We start from the raw sequence: 21,548 nt of genomic DNA, 5'->3' as shown, positions 1-21,548 counted from the left end.
TACTGTTATTTCTGAGTCATCCCTTTACAATGGCATTTTAATGATCAATAACCTGAAAGGAAAATGAATAAAGGAGGATATGGTCATCATTAAAACTTCCCATGAACTTTGCTAAGATAGCACAATTTAAATGTTCTCACCAAAGAATAAATAAATAAATATGAGATAAATATGTGAGGAGATGGATGTGTTTATCAACTAGATGGGGAAATCCTACAGTGTATACACATATCAAATCATCATGATGTATATCTTAAATATCTTATAATTTTATGTCAATTATACCTCAACAAAACTGAAATTTAAAAAATTTCCCTGAACTAACATACGAAGTGTTCAATTTACACTTATTTAAAAAAATCTTAAAGCCAAAATGTCTTTTTATAAATGGGAGTTTAAAAAATTTAAATATTGCAGTTTACATGCTGTCAACTGGAACCACCTTCCCTATAGAAAAGTAGTCATCCTCTTGGATTCCATAAAAATTACTGCACAATAACAATATCAATAATATCAATAAAGTACGTTGCTAGGAATAATCAATCCAATTCATTGTAGGTCTGCTTAAATGCATGTCTTCCTAGGTACTAGTTTGTGAATGTCTTTACATATTTCAATACAGAAACTATAACATTCAATAGTGTGCAGTCAAAGTGTGCTTTAGCTCATCTGGATATACCCACAATGTTAAATAATGTTTAAACATTAATCATTAAAATGTTTTTTATTAAATAAATAAATAAATAAATTTGGAAATGTACGACTTCCAAACATCAAAATTCACAGGGATTAAAGTTAGCAAAAATATTAAACAGGTCCAGCCAAAGTTAAGTATACATAAATTGACTTTGAAGTCAAATTGTGCTCTTGCTATTTTTATTGTTATAGTTGTTTCCAAAATACCACAAATATTTTAGAGACAAAAGATTGTCATATGGGTGAACCTGCAAAACACCACCAATTAACTTGTTTAATATTTCTAATTCTATACTAAAAATGTTTTTTTGAATCACAGGGGTTATTAGTAGAATGCTACATTTTAAATACAGTTTTATTTTTAAATGTTAATATTAAAATATATCATCAAAAATAAGTCTAATGTCTAAAAGTTTAATATTTAAAACTATTCTAAGTTTTTTAGAAGTGTTTTAAAATAAGTCATTTTATATGTTCTATTTACAATTAATTTTCTTACCAATATTATTTGCTGTCCTAGGCATCCAGAAATTATTTATTCATAGCAGTAACTAAAATAATTTGAAATGAGCTGAAGATTTTGGAAAACATATGCTTACATAAGATAAGGTTTTACAGGCTATATTTCAACTCTGTGAGAATCTACAGTATTAACATGATTGATGGGCTAGTCCAGTTTTTCAAACAGCAGAATATTCATGTAGGCTGTAGAAAGAATGCTTTCCACCTTTGACCTAGTTCATTCATAGTTGGCAAAATATTTGGAAACTAAAACATTAAGGAGGCTAGTCTCCTTTCCAGACCATGAGCATGCAGAAGGAAGGCAGCAGAATCTAAATTTATAACCCAATATTTCAAGATTTTCATATTAAGTCAATGTAGTCTATTTTTTGTTTAAAAAACTCTACACAATATGTAAACAGTTTAATTATATATTTTTCATTTAAATAACTACAAATAATTCTTAATCTGTTTGGAACCAAGATGAATAACAAAAATATTGGGAAAGTCTAACGTAAACTATTAAAAATCATGTACTAATAGATTTACATTTGTTAAGTAAAATACTGTACGCTTCTGGTCAGTTTTATGTTTTTTGTACTCTTAGTAGAACATGGGGGGGAAAAACTAAAATCCATAATTAATTCTATTGGTGCCTGTAATTTACTTTAAAATGCTCCAGTAAGTATGGTATGAAGTACATTAGTTTGCCTTTAATTTACAAACTAGAAAAATTAGTTAAGATTTGAAGAATTCTAGTTAGGGAATCATTCTCAAGTTGGTTAAGATTTAAAGTGTCTAATCTATAGTTTGCACTCCAGGGGTAACTGTGACAAATGCTTGGAATTTCCAAATATTGCTCTGTGAAATTATACGTGGGGGGTTGGTGATTTACGGAAAGTTTTGACAATTTTTCACTGGTGAGACAATGGTGATCAAGATGTATGACTGGCTAGAACTGGGTAATCATCTCCTCATTGTGAGCAAAGTATAAAAGTGCCAGTATAAGGCCAAGAGGCTAAAATCTTTGACACCCTAGATTTAGAATCCTATTTAATTTGTTACCCATCCCTTAACTTAGAAGGTGACTCCGTCACCTGGGTACTACTACAAGGCTCATTCTCCTGACACCAGAATATGTTGTGTCGTGCATCAGCGAACTTTTCCTACTGTGTGCTGGATGACATGCTGAAAAGGACAAGGGGAAACCACCCCCAGATTATTGGAACGGGCTGTTTGATGGATTTTGTACCTGACTGTTAATAAAAGTGTGTACATTTGCAGAAATTGGTTTGTAACTTACTTTGGTTTTTGTTTGTTTTTTAAATAAACTCTGTGGTATCATAGTTATAAGAGAAGAGATGTATACTGGCAAAAATCCCTGACAATTGTTGAAGAATAAATTAGCTTAAGTCAATTCACAATATCAGCCTATTGAATGGGAGATAACTCATGCCCAAGTAACTCAGTTCTGCTAGAGAAAGTAGATTGTGCTGCGGTAATCAATCCCCATCCTAGTGGCTTAAAATTGCAAAGTTGCATTTCCCATTCACACTGTGCTATTGCAGGTTAGCAGATGAGCTTCTGCTAATTGTAGTAACTCAGGTAAGTAGGATAACAGGGCAGCCTCCATCTCAAGTACAGGGAAAGATACGAGAAGGATAAAGGAACACTGGCTATTAAATGTTCTGGCACTAAGTATAATACTTATTGGCCTCTACTCCTTTTCTGTGCACACTTAAATCACAAGGGGTTTAGGAAATGCAATACAATTCTGTTATGTGCCCAGAACAAGGGAGGATCAGAAATATTTAACAACCCTTTAAAATTACCACAGCAATTCAATATCTACCATTGAAACCAAGTTTTTGTCTGAATAGTATATCCTAAAGCTGCAGTATATCCTAAAATTACACTTTTTGAAAGAAAAAAGAAGGAATGATTAAATTTAGTTTTGCTATTAAGTTGCTTAACTAATGATTTAATCTTTATGATTGAAATCAATTCTATTCTAATCTAAGCAACCTAGAATATGAGTGGGCAGGTTTAATATAAAAAACATTAAAAAAATTTTTGCAGTGAGAGAGTCTAAAAAAAGATTAAAAAGATACTATACTTTTATTTACACACTATAGCAGGAGTGGCTAAATCTTCATCTGCATGCTAATAACAATGCAGATTCCTAGGCCGCTGGACTAATATGACTTAGTATTTGAGTGCAGGATTCTACATTTTAAAATAGACCCATTTAATTCTGATGCAGGCAGTTCTGAGTCCTGGAACCAGATTTTGAGAAGTGATGACTATAGTTGATCAGTTCTAAGAAGCAAGAAGCATAAGTATGAAATTGAATTGGGAAAAAAGCAAATAGGGCTTCAATCAATTCATAGCAAATTTTACTTAGTTGCTGACATTATAGTATAAAACAAATGTATCAAGAGAACATCTGACTCAGCAGTCTCAACAAGATGCAATAGCTATGTAATGACATGGCTTTTCTACTCTGCATGAAAACCTTGAAAAACTGATATGCAAATAGTCCCCATTTAGATTATGAAGAACGGGGGGATACCATTCTCTTTACAGATAATACTCAAATTGATATCTTTAATCCAGATTCCTTTCCTGAGTGTCAGACTCAAATATCCAACTTTCTACAAGACACCTCCATTTGGATGGACCTAATAAACATCTCAATCTTTATGTGCGCAAAACCAAATTATTCACACTCACTCCCAAAACTGTTCTTCTTGAAGCCATTTCCATTTCAATCCATGGCAGCTATACTTTTGATTACTTAGGTTAAAAACCCAGAAGGCACCCTTGGTGCATCATTTTCTCAACCATTTTCTCAATCATTCAGCAAAGCTGTTTGTCAGTGCTTCCTTTGAAGATTGCTTCCAGAACCTGCCCACTTCCTATGTCTTCCTTCACTACCACCCTGGTCTAAGCCACCATCATCTCTCACTGGGACTGCTGCAATGATCTTCAAATGGCTCCTCAGAGACGTGCTGGTAAATGTTTCTCAACAACTTTATTTATAAACAACAAATACGTAGTTATAATGTTATAAAAGAAAGGGAAAGAAAGAAGGAAGGAGAGAAAGAAAGAAAACAATGAAGGAGGGAAGGACAGATGAAGGAAGGAAAGAAGAAAAGCAAGCAAGGAAGAAAGGAAGGAGGAGAAAGAAGAGAAAGAGGAAGGAAGGCAGACACGAAAGTAAGCAGGGAAGAAATGAAGAAGAAGGAAGAGAAAAGTAGCAGGAAGAGGAAGAAAAGAGGGAGGAAAGAAAGAGGGAGGGAGGAAGGGAGGGAGGGAGGGAGGAAGGAAAAAAAGGAAGAGTGAGAGAGAGACAAAAAAACACTTTCACTTCTCACTGCTTGGAACCCTTTTTGCCTACATGTGTTCTTGTCTCGCTCCCTTACTTCCTTCCGGTCGTTGAATAAGTAGCACCTAATCGGGACCCTGCCCTGAGTATCTGTGTAACACAGAATGGCATAACAACTTTTCCTGTTTAATCCTTCAGCTTGCTCTATTCTTTGTAGCACATTCTTCTTTTTAAACACCTGATATTTATACACAAATATAGATATTATTATCAATATTTATTACTGTCTGTCTCCTTAAGGACATACACATTGGTTCAGATTCTATGTTCCTATCACCAGTTCATATCACACTGTCATGTCACATAATGAACTAATAAAATCTTATTGACTCAAGAGACATACAATATATAAGTAAATACAAGAAGAAAGTAAGTTAAGGTAATGAAAAGTGCCATAAAGCAAATCAAGGAGGATGATGAGTGACCCCATGGGGGGTGCTGTGGCCAGTCAGTGGTGGATATATCAAGAGGTGATATAAAAACTAAGGTCAGAATAATAATGCAATTAGTATAGTCTGCACATAAATAAAAACTCATTACAGGATAAAAGAGAAAGAGCAGCTTTGTGGATGATTTTAGGGTTTTAAAAAAGAACAGGTAAAACAAGTCAATTGTTAGATGTGTTCTCAAAAAGCGCAGAGTGAGTCCTAAAACGATGGAGTAAAAAGATGGTATTTCATTTAAAGGAGGAAGAAAGGATCACTTCCTCCAATACCTCAACCCAAAGAGGGATAGGAAGGAACAGAAAAAATTCAAGGGGGAATGCTTATATTTGTACAGAGCTTTATACTTTCAAAGTTTACGTTTTCAAGTTTATTTACCATATTTATCTCTCACCATGACCTCCGAAAATAAGCGGAGTTTATTATTTCAATCATTAAGAAAAAGAGCCTAAGACTCACAGAAGTGAATTCCTTCTCTAAGGTCAACAGACTAGCAAGTTAGTGAACAGGGCTTACCTAGCAGCCAGGTGTCCTCACACAGTCCATTACACCATGCCCATGATGCCATGCTGGTCTGCTGAAAACTCGCAAAAGATTACCAGGAGGTTGCCAATCTGCTCTATATGAACCGAGTTCATACAGTTGATTTGTGTTTAAATTCCACACACTGAATTAAAGGTTGACTTCGAATGAGTGGCAGGAAAGCCAACAGTAACATTAACTTTCAAAGATTCCTTAACAACCCCCAAACCATTTCAGACTCTGGTAGCTGTCGTTCAAGGCCATCACAGTGTGAGTTCTATGAGAATTTCCAGCTTTACCTCATACATACCTAAACAAATATTTTAAGATCTTTTTACCCTTGCCAGATTATTTAAGTCATTCAACATGAACAATAGCAAAGAGGGAGAAGGTACGATTTGCTCCATCTTTAATATCTACCCTCTTCTATCTCTCATTTCTTTCTGTCACAATTTAGCCATCTTTAAGAAGACTTTGCAAAGCCCTCAAGCCAGCTCTGATTTTTCTCCTTTCACATAGCATTCTTCAAAGTCTGATGACACTAGTAACATCCTGCCTTGTAATATAGTTATTTAAGGAATTGTTAAATATTCCATTCCCCAAGTAGAATACAAATGATTTGATAAGGGACTGTCCCTTCTGTAAATTCTTCAATTTTATATGCCTTTTGCAGAGAATCTGCCACATAGTGGAGAATTAACAAATATTTGTGGAACTGGATAAAATTTATTCAAAGAGAAAAAAAAATAACCTTCAGATTAATGATCCCAGCACTCTATTGAAGGGACAAAGAATAAGAGAAAAATAAACCATAGACTGAAATCAGTAAAAAAAATTATTTGAGAGAATGAAGAAAAGTAGAAGTGGAAGGAGTCAATTGTTATGTTCAGAAGCTGGCACAATGCACGGTACACAGTAGCTACTCAATAAATATCTGTTGGATTAATACATGACTAAATGAACAAAAAGAGAAGAATATATGAGAACAAGGAAGTATTAGAAGATAACCTTAAAACTAGGTCCATCATTTCAATCCAAATGGGCAGACAACAACAGAAATTAGGTCATTTGTTTACAGTATAATATTCAAAGGATGAGAGGAAATATCTGTCTGTATTACCTCTTCCTGTGCTCTTTTGTTATAAAGCACTCTTTAAATTAATTTAATTTGAACCACAGAACAAGTCCATGAAAAGGCAGGAGAAACAAGCTTCCACCAATTTTATAAATAAGGAACAAGATCAAAAGGATTAAGTATCTAGGTTAAGATCAGAATCAGGGTCAAAGTCAAAGCTTGAAGTCCTTTTTAGGAGTTCTCTAACTCCTTGACACTGTGTTCCACAGGCCAGCAGCATTGTCACCCTTGGGGTCTTATTAGAAATGCAAAATCTCAGACTCCATTCCAGACACCTGAATCAGAATCTGAATATTAACAATATCCCCTGGTGATTTGAAGTAATCTTAAAGTTAACAGCTTACCTGATACAAAATTGAATATAGATCTGTGTGCCTTCATAGATATAAATATAGGTATATATATATATAGCATAATATAGGGGATATATACATAAATATATAGCAACAGAATCATCATATAGAAATGTTACCCTTGGAGAGAAACAAATTATTATTATTAATTATTATAAATAATACTCAGTATTATAATAAATATAAATTAGGAACATAGTTTAGGTCCATGAATATGGCCCTTAAAGAAAAACATATATTTAAAGAAAGTCTCTTTTTAATTAACACAAATCTGAGCAGTCTGTTGGGCATATTAGGGATTCTATCATGTCTTTGAGAAAAAAAAAATACCAAAGGGAACACAAAGTAATATAGCAAGCACAATAGTTGGCAGCCATCTGTAAAAACAAGGTATTGAAAGATGCCTGTTTCAACACATGCTAACATCTGGGGGTTAACACATACACACACATACAATAGCTAAGTAGAATGGTTTTGATGTTCAATGAAAATATGAAGTCTGTGACATGCTAATTAAGGGAAATTGCTTTTGGTGATCTTATGTTAGTAATAACAAACACTACTTTTTAGAAAGCAAGGCAGTAATGGAGCCTAAACACGGCTTATAATAAACACATGTACCCCTCATGCCTCAGATCAAAGAATGGACAAGAGCAGGAAGTTCATCTCCCCTTTCAGAAGGGTGAGAGGTTATTTTATTTTGCATTTTTAAGATAGAGACAAAACATTTTTTAAAAAGTGATTGAAAGTTCAGAGCTGAGTTTTATACTCAATTACTACAGCTTTGGAGTGTGAAGATTCCTGCATGTATTTTTATTTTATTTTATTACTTCATTTTATTTTATTATTATTTTTTTAACATCTTTATCAGAGTATAATTGCTTTACAATGGTGTGTCAGTTTCTGCTTTATAACAAAGTAAATCAGTTATACATATACATATGTCCCCATATCTCTTCCCTCTTGCATCTCCCTCCCTCCCACCCTCCCTATCCCACCCCTTTAGGTGCTCACAAAGCACCGAGCTGATCTCCCTGTGCTACTTGCATGTATTTTAGAAGGTTCCCATTGCCATCTATTTTTCTTTTTTTGCCTCAGCAAAAATATAAAGGGAACAGAAGGAAAGAGAACGTGAGTGGATAAAAAGGAGGGAAAGGTGGGAAGTGAAGATGTTCCAGAAAGAAGGGAAAAACTTACAAAAGGGAGGAGAGTTGAGCTAGCTCCGGAAAGATGAATTAAATTCTATAGATAGAAATTTTTAAAAAATAACTTTTTTGTTATAAAAAAGCAAGACAGCTTCTTAAAAAACATATAAAAGGACAATTTTTCCTTCTAAAATTAAAAGATAATAGTGCTTATAACTTTATAAATAGTGCTAATAAATTATCTATCAAAAATCAAAAGTATTTTCATTAAATACCTTATATTAAATAAGTCACTTGGAAACCTTTCATGTGTAAATATTTTGCATTAATATGTTTTCACAATTGTGAAGTATATTTGAAGGAGAAAAGAGTTCCATATTATGTGGCATAGGGAAGAGAATTTTCCAATGCTAAAATTGTGTATTATGTCCAATATGGTTGATACGATAACAAAGTAAAACCTTTGAGAACTTTCGATTAGCTTTCGATTTCTCAGAAGCATGATATTAGTATGTTCAAATGATTTTTTTCAACTACAAGAAATATCTTATTCAATGAGTATTCAACACATATTTCTTTTCATACACACACACACACACACACACACACACACACAATATTGCTTAAGTTGAATGTCTGATATCTTATGATAATGATGTTTATCTTATGATAATGGCAGAATATTCTCTGAGCATCTTGACTTTGTATATACTACTTCCTAGTTTTTATAAATAGAATGTACAGCTAGTTACTGTAATTTATCTGTTTCCACTTACTCTTTACTTGGTTATATATTAAGAATCATGTCCTGGCCATCTTGAGTGTACTGTTCATAATTATATTTGTGAATATGAAGCTCTCTGTGACACATATTATGTGATGAGAGTAGAATATAGAAAGTCTATGAGATGCTGGGATTAAATTCGTAGAATTCTTGGCATTCATGATATAGATGCATGTCAGATCTAAAGTAGACAGAGTTATATTCAGATGGTTTTCCCTCATGATACCAGCACATTTTAGTTGCTTTCTTTTCGTACTTGATTGTGGGCTCCAGAGGGGCAGAGACCATGTATTAATCATGTTTGGATTTCCAATGAATAGCATAATACGTGGCCCCAAAATAGACACTCAGATTAATTAACTAATTTGAGAGCCATATAAGCTGAAGTGCATAGTGTTTTGGGTGCATGTGATTGGAAAGGTAAATTAGAACCATACTATAAATCATCCTATTTATTGTCACAAAATAGATCCCAGAAACCCTTCAAAACCTGTTACCGTAGAACCCATTCTTCAAGCAATACAGCCAAAGACTAATCAATTTATGATTCTAAGTCATATATTATTTAACCAAATATCTATACTTGTAATCCACCCAATATTTAAAGATTTCAGCTATAACCTACTCACAGTAATTTAACAGGTAAAATATCAAATGGGAACTAAGTGGCTTGTCTGTCAAAAACGTGTATTTCAATATCTCTACTCATAGATTTTGCATTTTTGTTTCCTCCTAATAATCTCACTCAAGAGATCAAGTGGGTTAATACGATTGATAAAATGCCTGAAATTAAATGATATTCAATACAAAAGTATAAATTACTTCATGATACCTTGTCTCAGTTTTATAAAAATTGGATGATAATGAAGCAAGTCTAAGAGACACATTTAAAAACTGTCTGGCAATTTTCAGAAATTTGTTGTCAGGCACTCAGAAATGATTAGACAATTATATATCAGACTATATAAATATTTTGTTAGAAAAAGTATAAAGGAATATATACATAGATGTTTACTCAGCTAAATTAGAGAAGTCAGACAGATAAACTATACTACTTCCTGATATAAAAACTTTAAAGAAAAAATGGAGTGTCTATTATTTTCCATAGCTGCCTATCTCTTTTATGTCTAGTCTTCATAATTGATTTAAAAAGTTTTGTATTTTAGACAGGTTGATAAATAGAAAACTTCTGAACCTACTGACCTGTTAGTGGTCATAACTTACCTACAGAGATGGAGTGAGAGAAGAAATTAGATAATGGTGTGCCAGTAAATGTTTAACAACCAGTTCTGAAAAAAAGGAAAAAAAGGCTCTGATTTGTAGTATTTGATGATTTCTATGATGCAAATACTTCTGCCATAGCTGATTTCAAGCAAGAAAATGATGTCTCTTAAAAACGGAATTTAGGAAGAGATAGTTACAATTGGCTCATCCAAGCTGGTTTTAGCCAGCTTTGGCATATCTTTGGAATTAGGTCATATTACATTAATAACTATTTTATGAACAAAGTTGATTAAATAACTTTGGAAGGTAGTGTCAAGTATACGCTCCTCTTACGGATACATTATATACTTAGTTTTCTGAATGCCCTGAGAAGTATTTTATATGAGAAATCTATTTAACATCGTTTAATATGGTACCCCTCTCATATCTATTTGACTTCTGGATTTTTGTTTGTCCCAGAACATCTAGTAACATCTTTCAGAATAGTAGTGTTTCATAGAATCCCATTAGGGAAATGTGGCTCTGGTTACACACTTCAAGTCTCACTGGACATATAGTAGGCATTCAGTGATCTCAGATTATTGACAAAAAGTACTTATTTGTATAGAAAGGTCATAAGAAAAAGGTAAAAAAAAAACCATACACACGTAAGTAGAAAAGTTTCTGTTCCTCATTTCATGAGATTGAATTATACTTAGGTAATTGATTCTTCAGTGCAATTACAGGTTTATTCATTTATTAGAGAGATATTTTGTTGAGCATCTACTATGTTCAAAGCACTGAAAATTTCAGTCCTTTTATTTCACTTACATGAGTAAGTCTCCGTTAGGCAAGGCCAATTTTAGTCCTTCTTTTTTTGATTTTGTAGTGGGGAGGGCAGAGTATACTAATTATTCTAACATTTAATTCTAGGGAATGTTTAAATCTAATACGCCTTGTTCTATAAGTGGAGTTTTTGTTGCAAACTACATGTAGTATGGACATATGTAATATGGACTCAGATATTTAATACTCAGATATAGAGAATCTTTCTTAAGGAAAGAAGCTGTCCTTTTCCCCCATAAGCACTCAATATTAAATGTCTATCTGCATATTAATGTGTTAAAGTAATAGCATTTTAATAACTATCCATCTGAGTTTATGAGAATATCTCCAAGTGTTTAACATATATCCACATTTGGCAAGTTAGTGTAATTTATGTACACACATAAATATTCATAAAATTGAGTATGTTTTGAAAAACAAAGGAGCAAGACTAATGGTTCAATGTTAACTGAAAAACAAACAAAAAAAAAACCCCAAGAATCCAGCTATTTTGCAACAGATTCCATGCAATAGCCTCTCTTTCCTTTAACCACAACCCACAAATTATCATGCAATACGTAAACCTTTGTGCATTTGCTTTTTTGTTGTTTTCCTTTGGAGAACTGAGAGGTAGATTTTCCACAGAAGAAATAGCTGGCACTTGACCTTTGGCAGCAAGTATGATCTGTTGTTTCATCAAAGAAACTCTGATGTTGAATTATCTTAGCAGTATGTAAATTATTTAAAGAAACTACAACATGACTGCTTAAGATAATGTGTTCACTGTTTATAATAGTGTATGGATTTTTATATACTAAAATAGTAACACTTCAGTAGTTCATTTTTTACCCTATATGAGTTCCTCACCATGCAAGCACAGAAATGAATGTATCTCATCACATTGAAAGAAACAAAACCACATGCATACCTTTAGTCGTGAACCTAGCTTAAAACACACCATCAGTACGGAGGAACACATCAGAAAATTACCGTCTGATTTCTCAGTTGGGAGCACAAAATTGTTGCTATCATGATCACCAACACTTAATTGCTTTCACAAAGCTACAAGGTAATTTTCTTTCAAGGTAAGTATTTGAAATGAATATCTGCGTACAACAAGACCATATGGTGCTCATTTATAGTAACATACATAACTTCTGAAAAATAAATGTAATGAAAGTTGTTTTATACCTTGCCCTTTGGAACCTTCTTTCCTTTTTTATTCCCTAATTTTAAAAACACACTTGCAAACAAAAATTGTTCCGAGGATAAACTGCATGGGACATCTAGAGTTAATTGTACATCACTGGAAGAAAACCAAATATGAGCTCTTCTAATATTCAGTTATGGCACATTGTTACAGGAATGTTTTATCTATGTTAATTATTCATATGTCTGCATTTTTCATAGTTATTATAGTAGACTGATCCTTAATATTACAGAATATGCTGCATTTTATATTTGTCAAATTTTTATTCAAATAGCATTAGCTGCTAGTGTATCATATCACAAAATTCAACTTTAACAACTAACCATCTCACAGAAAAAGAAAAAAAAATCTATAGACTCATCGATGTATCAAGCAATGAATAAAATATAAATGCATGAATTAGAAATAGAACTACTATCAAAGGCTCATGATTTTGACATAGATTTGAATTCACTATATTTATAAAGGCAGAGGAAACTCCACACTTTCTTAGCTTTCACTGCCACACCGAGGAAGTTTCTCACCAAACCTCCTACCTTTCCTCACGAGGTCTAACCACAGAAATGAACGTAAACATGGGAAGATCCAGGGCAGGAAATCAAAGAGAATCAGAACAGAGAAAGATATTCACAAGATCATATATTCTACCTTATAGTCCAGCAAAAAAATGGAAATATTTTTAAATGATATCCATCATAAAGTTATTTTAACAATAGGCTGTATGGTCCTGCCATGGTGTGGGAGGTATTATCTTGACCCTTGACCTCTACTTACATAAGAGCCTGAGAAATGAAAATCATGTTTATCATCACTGTTTGTTTTATACAAATTTACTGTCTTTACTTAAACTGGCATAAGAAAAAAAATTCTATTCTGAAATAGCCCAAGTCTGGTTCTTAATAGTCATGTGACTTTTTTTTTCTGCCAGCCATGTGCTCCGTATCATTTTACTCTGAAATAACTATGCGGATTTCAGCTCAACCTGCCTTTGCTTATAATGCATGACATACCCTGTGAGGGAGCCTGAGAACAGACTCCCTTGAAAAGCAAGGTTCTCATAGTTGGCCTGTAACCATGGAAGCAGATGCCGTTTTTTTCTTACCCCTGCTTACCTCTTTGCAGCCTCGAGCTGCTCCCTATTGTTAAAAGGGGTACGCCTTGATTTTTCTTCATCATGACCGAACTTGCCTCTTCTTCAAAGGGCATGATGCTGCAGGTCATTGGTCTAGACTGTTTGCACGGTCCAGAGAACAGCCTTGATGTAACCCTTGCTCCGTCTGAGCCACGCCACCAGCCGTGCATCTGTAGACTGTAGGGGGACATTGGAGATCTGTATTTCAAAAGAAGTCTGTCTGATTTTGCCATTGTGCCTTTTCACTCATCGATCGAATGAATATCGAACCTTCTGTCGTTGCATGTGTGAAATAGATAGCTTAGCAAGCACTTTTGTGCCCAACCTGTGCAGTGGGCCAAAAGGTTTTCCTTTTAGTCTCAAGAATTTTTTCTTCAGACTTTATGAATTTCTTGATAGCTTAAATTGTTTATGTGCTTCAATTTTAGCAACTGTTATGATGACTTTTGAATTACTTCATCAGCAGTGACTTTCTTTTGGTACGAGAAGGAGCATTTTCTTTTTTGTCAACTATGTTTGTTTTTTTTCTTTTTTTTTTTTTTTTGTCTTTTGTAGCTTAAGATCTAGCTTAACTCATTTGTAACTAGAAGTGATATAACTGTATCCTGTTAAGCCAAAAAGTTGAGGTATCTTTTCAAGAAGATGATTAGATGATGTCTATCATTTAACAGATTTAATTCCAGAAAGGTGAACTTGAACTGCCTCAAGGTAATTTCAGTGATTTGTAAGAGTAAGTAAATCAAATAATCACATTGATTTTAAGTTAAATAAAATATTTGTTAAGCTCTGTTAAGGGAAAAATTTTTCTTTGTTTTTCTCCTTTTAAAAATTTGTGAAAATGTTAGTCTGGAGTACTGAAATATACTAAAAGGCACATAAATTTATTACTCTCATTTGGTATTTTAAATAAATACCATATATTTGTAATATGTATCTTATGGCATGATTTAATTAGAAAGTATACAATACAAAAATATGTTGACATTTAATTTTTAATGCAATTCTAATTCATTGCTTTTCATCAATAACTGATGTTAACAATAACCGACAGCCACAATCCCACCTGCTTATTCTAAAATGTTTTATTTTACTGAGTCCTTAAAAAAATCAGAATCACTTCAAAATGCTTCATATGCTTTTTTTCAATATGTTGCTTAGCAAGCATTGTCTGTGTGTATCAGTTTTTGTTTTGTTTTAAGAATCCACTATCTCATACTTCAAGGCATACCTATTTTCTCTAATTGCCACAGGCAAAGGGGAGGTCCATGACAGAATAAAGAAGGTTATTGTGACAGATGAAACATAATTCACAATGAGTACTCTTTTCATTCAGCCTTAAGTAGCAGAGGATTACTTCCAAGCTGAATTTGGTGGCAGAATGTATGAGCTGATTTTATTAACATATAAGGACAGGTCAAAGGCAGAAAACCTATTTCTCTTCAGCTGGGTGGTGGTTATTTTGCGTGTGTCTGCTTGGGAGTCTTACTTTGTTCACCTCAAACAGAAGCAATGCTGGACAGAAGAGCGTCTGAAGAAACGGAGGGAGTAGGCGGGGAGGGTAGGAAATAAGAAACTTAAAGCAATAAAAGTTGGAGTTTTCTTGCTAGATAATGAAAAATGATGAGTTAAATATATTTCTACCTTCTTTGGCATGCACATGAAATAAAGTCATACGTTTTTTTCAACAAACATGAGCTGCAAAAGTAGGTAAATTTTATTTCATAAAAAATTTCTTTAGATGATGATTATTTTTCTCTTTTCCATATTCTTAATTTCAAATGGTTTATTAGATTTCCAGATGCCATTAGGTTTTAAATTAGGACTTAGTACAAATTTCAATTAAATAGGTATGTGTTTATTTGGATATTTTATTTGTTTTCAGTCATTTGTTTCTAATGACAGAATTTTATTTGATCTTTATAAAACTTTTGTATTCAAGTATAAATACTTTTTATTTTCTTTCTTTTTCTAATGAGGACAGATTTTAATTAACTAAAGACAGGTTAAAAAAAAAATTGTGCTTGATAAAATATCTATGCATCACAAGAAAATTCCAGACTACTAAATCCATTGCATCTTGTTTGTTTTAAATAGCATTTTATTTACACCAACAATTTGGATTTACTTATTCCTGAAATATTTTTTCTTTTTTGCTTTATTTTCAAATACTTTATAGGAGTTGTAGTTAAAGTAGTTTTCTATCTGTAAAAGGAAAAGCAAGGGGTTGTTCTGTCCGCTAGTAATCTACTATTACAGAACTTACAATAAAGTGCTATTTCTCTGCTATGTTCTTGTCAATCACAGTTTGTTGTTCCAGAAAGTGAAAGAAAAATCTAAATTCTAAATTGAGGTCTTTTTCAATATAACAGATACATTTCGTACTTCGAATACTTTAATGAATAATTCAGATGCACTAAAATTATGTAGGTATTCCCTAGAAGAAGGAATAAAAACTATAATCTACAGCTACTCCTTTTATATATTTTTTCTTAAAATAACATTGTTCTTTATAATATATCAAGTATACAACTTGAATTAACTAAAGTTATTTCAATTAATTAAGTTGGCTTTGTAGCTAAAAATTTAATAAAATTTGCAATAAGATTTTTTACCTTAAAATTTGTTAACACTGTTAAGAAATACTTATTACTGCATTAAATATTTCCTTCTATTAACTGAATTTTCATTTCTCCTTATGTTGTGATCGAATTGTTACTGTTCAAAATATAGTAATTTAAAAATAAAAGAATGTGACTACTGTATAAGTTCAGAAAATATAGGAAATCTTATAGTCATTATTTATCTGTTGATTAAAATGGAAATCTTTCCTTATACCCTCTACAAAATTAATATTGAAATATTTCTAGGGATTATTTCATGTTTATGGAATATTTTTAGAATATTTTTATATACTTAATACAAATAAAAGATAATCTTTAAACAAAATAAGAATTCCAAAGGACAAGTATAAATATATATATCTATATATATATTTACTATTGCCAGATCATGTACAGAAATTTCCTATTCATAGTTTTCATATCTTTCTTAATAATTACTCTGTAGAAACATGCCAAGGCACACAACTTTTGCATTTGGTAAAATTTTCTACTTCTGCTATTATTTCATAAGTATGACTTTATATAATTCATTTGAAATATCTGTGTAATTTATTATTTGAAAGTATGAAGGAAATTAATGAGGACTAAAATGATATTTTTAATTAAGCAAAGGGGAAAGAAGAAAACTAAGAATGATAAAGCTGATACAGAAATTATTTAAATGTTGTGTTCCACAGTATAATTTTTTTAATAGGTTTTATTTTATTCATGATTAAACTTAAAATCAAATAGTAAGGTATGTTGAATGATCATATCTAAAAGTAAAATTCATTTGTACTCATTGAATATTATAAAATAATAAGAAAATAATTATATTAATTTGAGAATGAGATATTTCTTTTGCAATCACATGACAGCTTTTTAAAAAACGTCATTTGCAACCTGAAAGTGATATCATTAAATATATTTTTAATTAACTTGTATATATATACAACTTGTAACTTGTATACTGCAAAAAATAATTAAAATAGTGATAAGTGTATTTGATTTTCATGTACGATCTCTGCAGAGTCAACCTCTGTCTTATTCAAAATTTATTTCCTGTGTTTTAGGCCAGGACATTTTTCATATTGCTCTCTTCTTCCTCCCCCTCCCTAAAACACATTTTGCTATAAACTTCTGCACCAGTCGCTAGGAAAGACACAAACAGCAGTACAGTTCAGGAAGCAGTCCTGTGAATGTAAAAAAAAAATCACAGACTTTGATTTTATACGACAAGTTGGATAGGAGTCAAAACTGCCACATGCAGTGTGAAAAAATGCCACCCTGGTGTGAACAAAAGGTTTAAAATGGAGTCAAGAAGCATGCAAGCTCGATGTCTAAGCTTTTCCTGTGAATTGTCTGCCACAACCTGCAGGGTATCAAGTGGGCTGGGAAGAATACAGAGCTCTTGGAAGCTACAACTGAGAAACATCGGCAGTCGGATGTGTTAGTTTTTTTTTTTTTTTTAATTTTGTTTTGTTTTGTTTTATCTCATCTAAGCATCATTATACTAAACTGTTTTACCCAAAACATAAAACAAATCCAAAAGAAAGTCACATAATGTGTGAAGAAACTGTTGCTTACAAATGAATTGTTACTTTTTTATCCTTTTTTTTTTTCATTCCTTCATTTATAGCAAAGTGAAGTTCCCAACTGTACTTTGTATTTTAAATTCTTTGTTTTGTGGGCCTGAGTTTTATTTACAAAGGGTGAATAGGGGAAAGGTCTTATAAAATCCTGACTACCAGAGTAAAAATTGCAATTATAATATTCATGTTTGCTTATCTTCTAAATTATCAAGAAAAGAATGAGGCGAAAAGACTAAGAGTTCACTATTGGAAACAAGTATTTCATATTTTAATAAATAATACAATTATAAATCTGAATGAATATTCAGCAGGAATAGTCCTCCAGAAAAAATACTGCTACAATGCACTACTACAATATACTAATATTACACTTTACCTATTATATTGGAATGTAAAAATTTACTCCACAGCCAAAAATTTTTATTAACCAAAAATAATCAGTCAAATCTAAAGTAAACCATCATCATTCACTTAAATAACCAAAAAAGACAATTCAATTTTAAAGACAATTAAAAACTATACCACTATGTTATAATCTCCACTTCAATAATCTTAATGTGTTTATAAAGGCACATATGAATGCTAATTACATGATAAATTATGAATAGCATTTAAAGAATGTAACATTTCCTAGGTGATTGTGATCTAATCAATACAACACATCTAAATGCAAAAAAGAAACATCTTTGATGAGTATTGAAAAGATCCTTAAACTTTGAAGCCAGTTTTATTACATTTGCATCTTATCTCTTATTAAGGATTGGGTCTAAAGCCAGCAAATCCCATCGGTTATGAATGCAGGTCAAGACAGGAACTTTTTTCTATTTACTGTTTGTAACACTGGATAGAAATCAATCTGTTACTTTCATTACAACCACACAATCAATGCCATTTAAAGTATAATACAACAGCCAAGTCCAAAGACAATATGGATCCTTGGAAAAAGCTCATACCATTTGCAGGGCTGTATTTGATATAGCTCCTGGTGAATTGTTTTCTTTCTAATTAGTGTACATGGTCATTTAAAGCAAACATGCCTAAACTGGTATTGCAACATAGGATACAACCAAAAATTCATAGTACAATCTTTGTCAAAGTTGCATTAAAAAAAAACATTCTTTTTAAACAATGAAAACCTTACAAAAAAGGATTCTTGCTCATTGACTATAATGTGAGCAAGACATTACTATAAAACCATTTTGATATTCCCCCCAAAAATTTATGCACAGCAAAACTTCTACCTTGAAATTAGTATATGAAATCCTTATTACAAATGCCACCTTCCTCTCATCTCTCAATAAAAGACTTAATTCTGATAAACTTTATCTTGCCTCAAAATTACCAAAATATTTGCTTTTAGGAGTTCTCTTGCACAAAGCATAGCTCAGTAAACAAAAGAAACGTGTCGATTGTGTATTCCATTTACATATAATAGAACCATCATTTCAATTATTTTTAAATATCAAAACTAAGATAATCTTTACGTTCATAAATTATTTGAAAGCACAAGATAAGCCATGTACACCAACACTAATGGTAGTTGAATGAATTATTTTTCCTTTATTTTATAAGTGAGGATATTTTCCTTTTACACATCAGTTTCAAGCATTTCAATTTACATATCTCCTGATTTCCTCAAACATAAGATAAATGAATCTCTTCATAAAAAGTACAATTTACAATTCTCTCTGGTATAATTTTTAAAACATATTTGTTATTCAAATGTATTCTACCTGTTCCATATAAAAGGTACACATAAAAGGGTAACTCAAATTTAAATCAAGTAATTTTTGGTTGTTTTATCAAAACGCTATGTCATTTATGCAAATTACATGACCCTGACATTTTGGACTTTGGGAAAGTTTTCTCCACTAAGGAAAATACAATTCAAATTTTGTTTCAATATTTTTTTTTCTGCAAAATATTATGAGGACATGCTTCTCTGTCACCAGCCAGTGATGATTTTATTGTCACTATGATTAATAAAATTCCCTTTCTAGTGATAGAAAGTTGTTCCTAAAGCTGGGCTTTCCTCAAACACAGCCTGTAAATAAGGTCTGAGATGTGAAGGTACTCTCTTATGTTTTAAGGGGTCCTAAATATTTCTGACCAGAAAGGGGTATCTTTCGCGCTATATTTCTTGCATAAACAAGTTCAGGCCAATGAACCCAAAGTCAAAGTTTCCAGACTGTCACTGCCTAGAAGACATTCTTCTTCACCTCCAGAACTCAATTTCTGATAGTCTGAAATAGCTTTGAGTGGGGCTACTGTTGAGTTGTGTTTCCTTGTGCTTGATGGCCTTCACCACTGAGAACATCTAACTCTATTCCCCTTCTTTCTTCTTATCTACCTGCCAGGCTACCTTTTTCAGACTGAGCAGGCACCACACCCAAAGATGACTTGCAAAAATCACGCTCTGGGCCCCCAAGAACTTGGAGCAAATTCGAAATGGGAAGGTAAAAGTTAGGTAGGCCAAGCCTCAGACAGCAATTCAGAAGAAGGACACCAGGATGGACTAAGGCATTTTAGAGTGACGATTAGCTTGGGCCATTCACAATACAATTTCTTAAAAAGCAGAAAAGTCATTTCAAGTAGGTGGGTCAAAACATAAAAGGAAGATGAGAATCACTTTATGTTTAAATGTGGGCAAGCAAACTAAAAACCCTTGTGTGCTGATTTGTATATGTTTATTAGCTTTGGTTTTAACTCTCATGTTGTTTTTAAATGTTCCTGAAGTCATATGGGGGTTCCTAAAAACTATGGCTTTTAAACTTGCATCCTGACACAGTAGTTAATATTTTATGTATTTTAAGTTTCATATTCAAGTCAGAAATGGGCTCATCCTTCACATTCTATCCAAGTTTATCTGGAATGCAGGATTTGCTAAAGGAAGATCAGTATCACTAACTGTATTTCCTTTGTTTCTTCATTTTTCTTTAACATTTGAAAAACAAATAGGGCTAAAATGTAATTTATTTTTCCTTTTTACATTAAAATTTGTCCATGGAAGTTCAGTTTAAATATATCCAATGATACTTTATATATTGAAGAGATTTTAAAGAAATCTAATCACTATAATTTACCATTACCTTTACACTGGATGAATTACATTTTGATAAAATTTATGCACTTGATAAATTTCAAATTTTACATATAAATATAATAAATATATCCTAAGTGGGCAAAAAAAACTTTATATGCTTTCATTGTTAATCTGGACTGTAGGTGTAACCCAATCTATCAGCTATACTGTTCTCTAATCAAAGAAAATATGTGTCACTGTGGTTTTAGGAAAAAATATATCTTAGTCAATATTATTCCTCAAAGTAAAGCCTCAAGTTCAAATCTGTTTCTAGGAGCCTAGTGCACTGGCTTACACACTTCTCAATTTCTACCTGATTTGAAAAATACAATTGAGATATTTGGAGTATTATAGTCTTTGCTATCAAAAGCCACTACTCTTCAGTTGCGTGTATTTGTGAAACGTTGTTTGAAAATGGAAAATAAATTGAAATTTAAGCTCATATTTTACTTAAAAAAAGCTGATTAAAAGTTGGAACATGACAGTATTTCTAGAGAGTGTTATTTCTTCCATAGATTCAGACCAAAAAAAGTTATATACAGTTTGAAAGATTAATATGATAAGCCATGAAAACTTTCAGTAAACTGGTAACTGTTCTTCGGGGATGTGAATCATTTAATAGAGGTCTGTTGTCAAAAAAATCATTTCTGAAATAACTCATAAAGTGAAATGGATATTGACAATATTTTATATCAAGTAGTCTTTTGGTCTTAAATCCATTCATTTAGTCAACTAACATTTTTTTATTGCCTTTGTGCTTTCCCAGGTTTTGAGGACATTATCCATTCAACAAATATTCGTTGCATATCTATTTAGCAATGTTCCAGATGCTAAATATGTAATTACAAAGTTTTAAAAAGTGATTATATGCTATGATGGAGAATAATGAAAGTGACAAGGAGCAGAAAGTTCCTACATGGAGAAGGTAGTCAGGAAA

At 32.2% G+C, this 21,548-nt stretch overlaps 1 long non-coding RNA gene across 2 annotated transcripts in view; it reads right to left on the bottom strand.

Moving 5' to 3' along the window:
- LOC137225334 (uncharacterized) overlaps positions 1–21,548 on the bottom strand; it is a 602,240-nt gene that overhangs the window by 370,639 nt on the left and 210,053 nt on the right. The window contains exon 3 of one of the 2 annotated variants that reach the window (XR_010943792.1): positions 4–52. The exons of the other annotated variant lie outside the window; for it this stretch is intronic. This is a non-coding gene — a long non-coding RNA (uncharacterized lncRNA). The remainder of the gene's footprint in view (positions 1–3; positions 53–21,548) is intronic. 2 annotated transcript variants of the gene reach the window in all.

The sequence above is a fragment of the Pseudorca crassidens genome, chromosome 5, assembly GCF_039906515.1.
Source record: "Pseudorca crassidens isolate mPseCra1 chromosome 5, mPseCra1.hap1, whole genome shotgun sequence".
NCBI lineage: Eukaryota > Metazoa > Chordata > Mammalia > Artiodactyla > Delphinidae > Pseudorca > Pseudorca crassidens.
The sequence above is the reverse complement of the archived record's forward strand: the minus strand, read 5'-3'. Positions and strand labels throughout refer to the sequence as shown.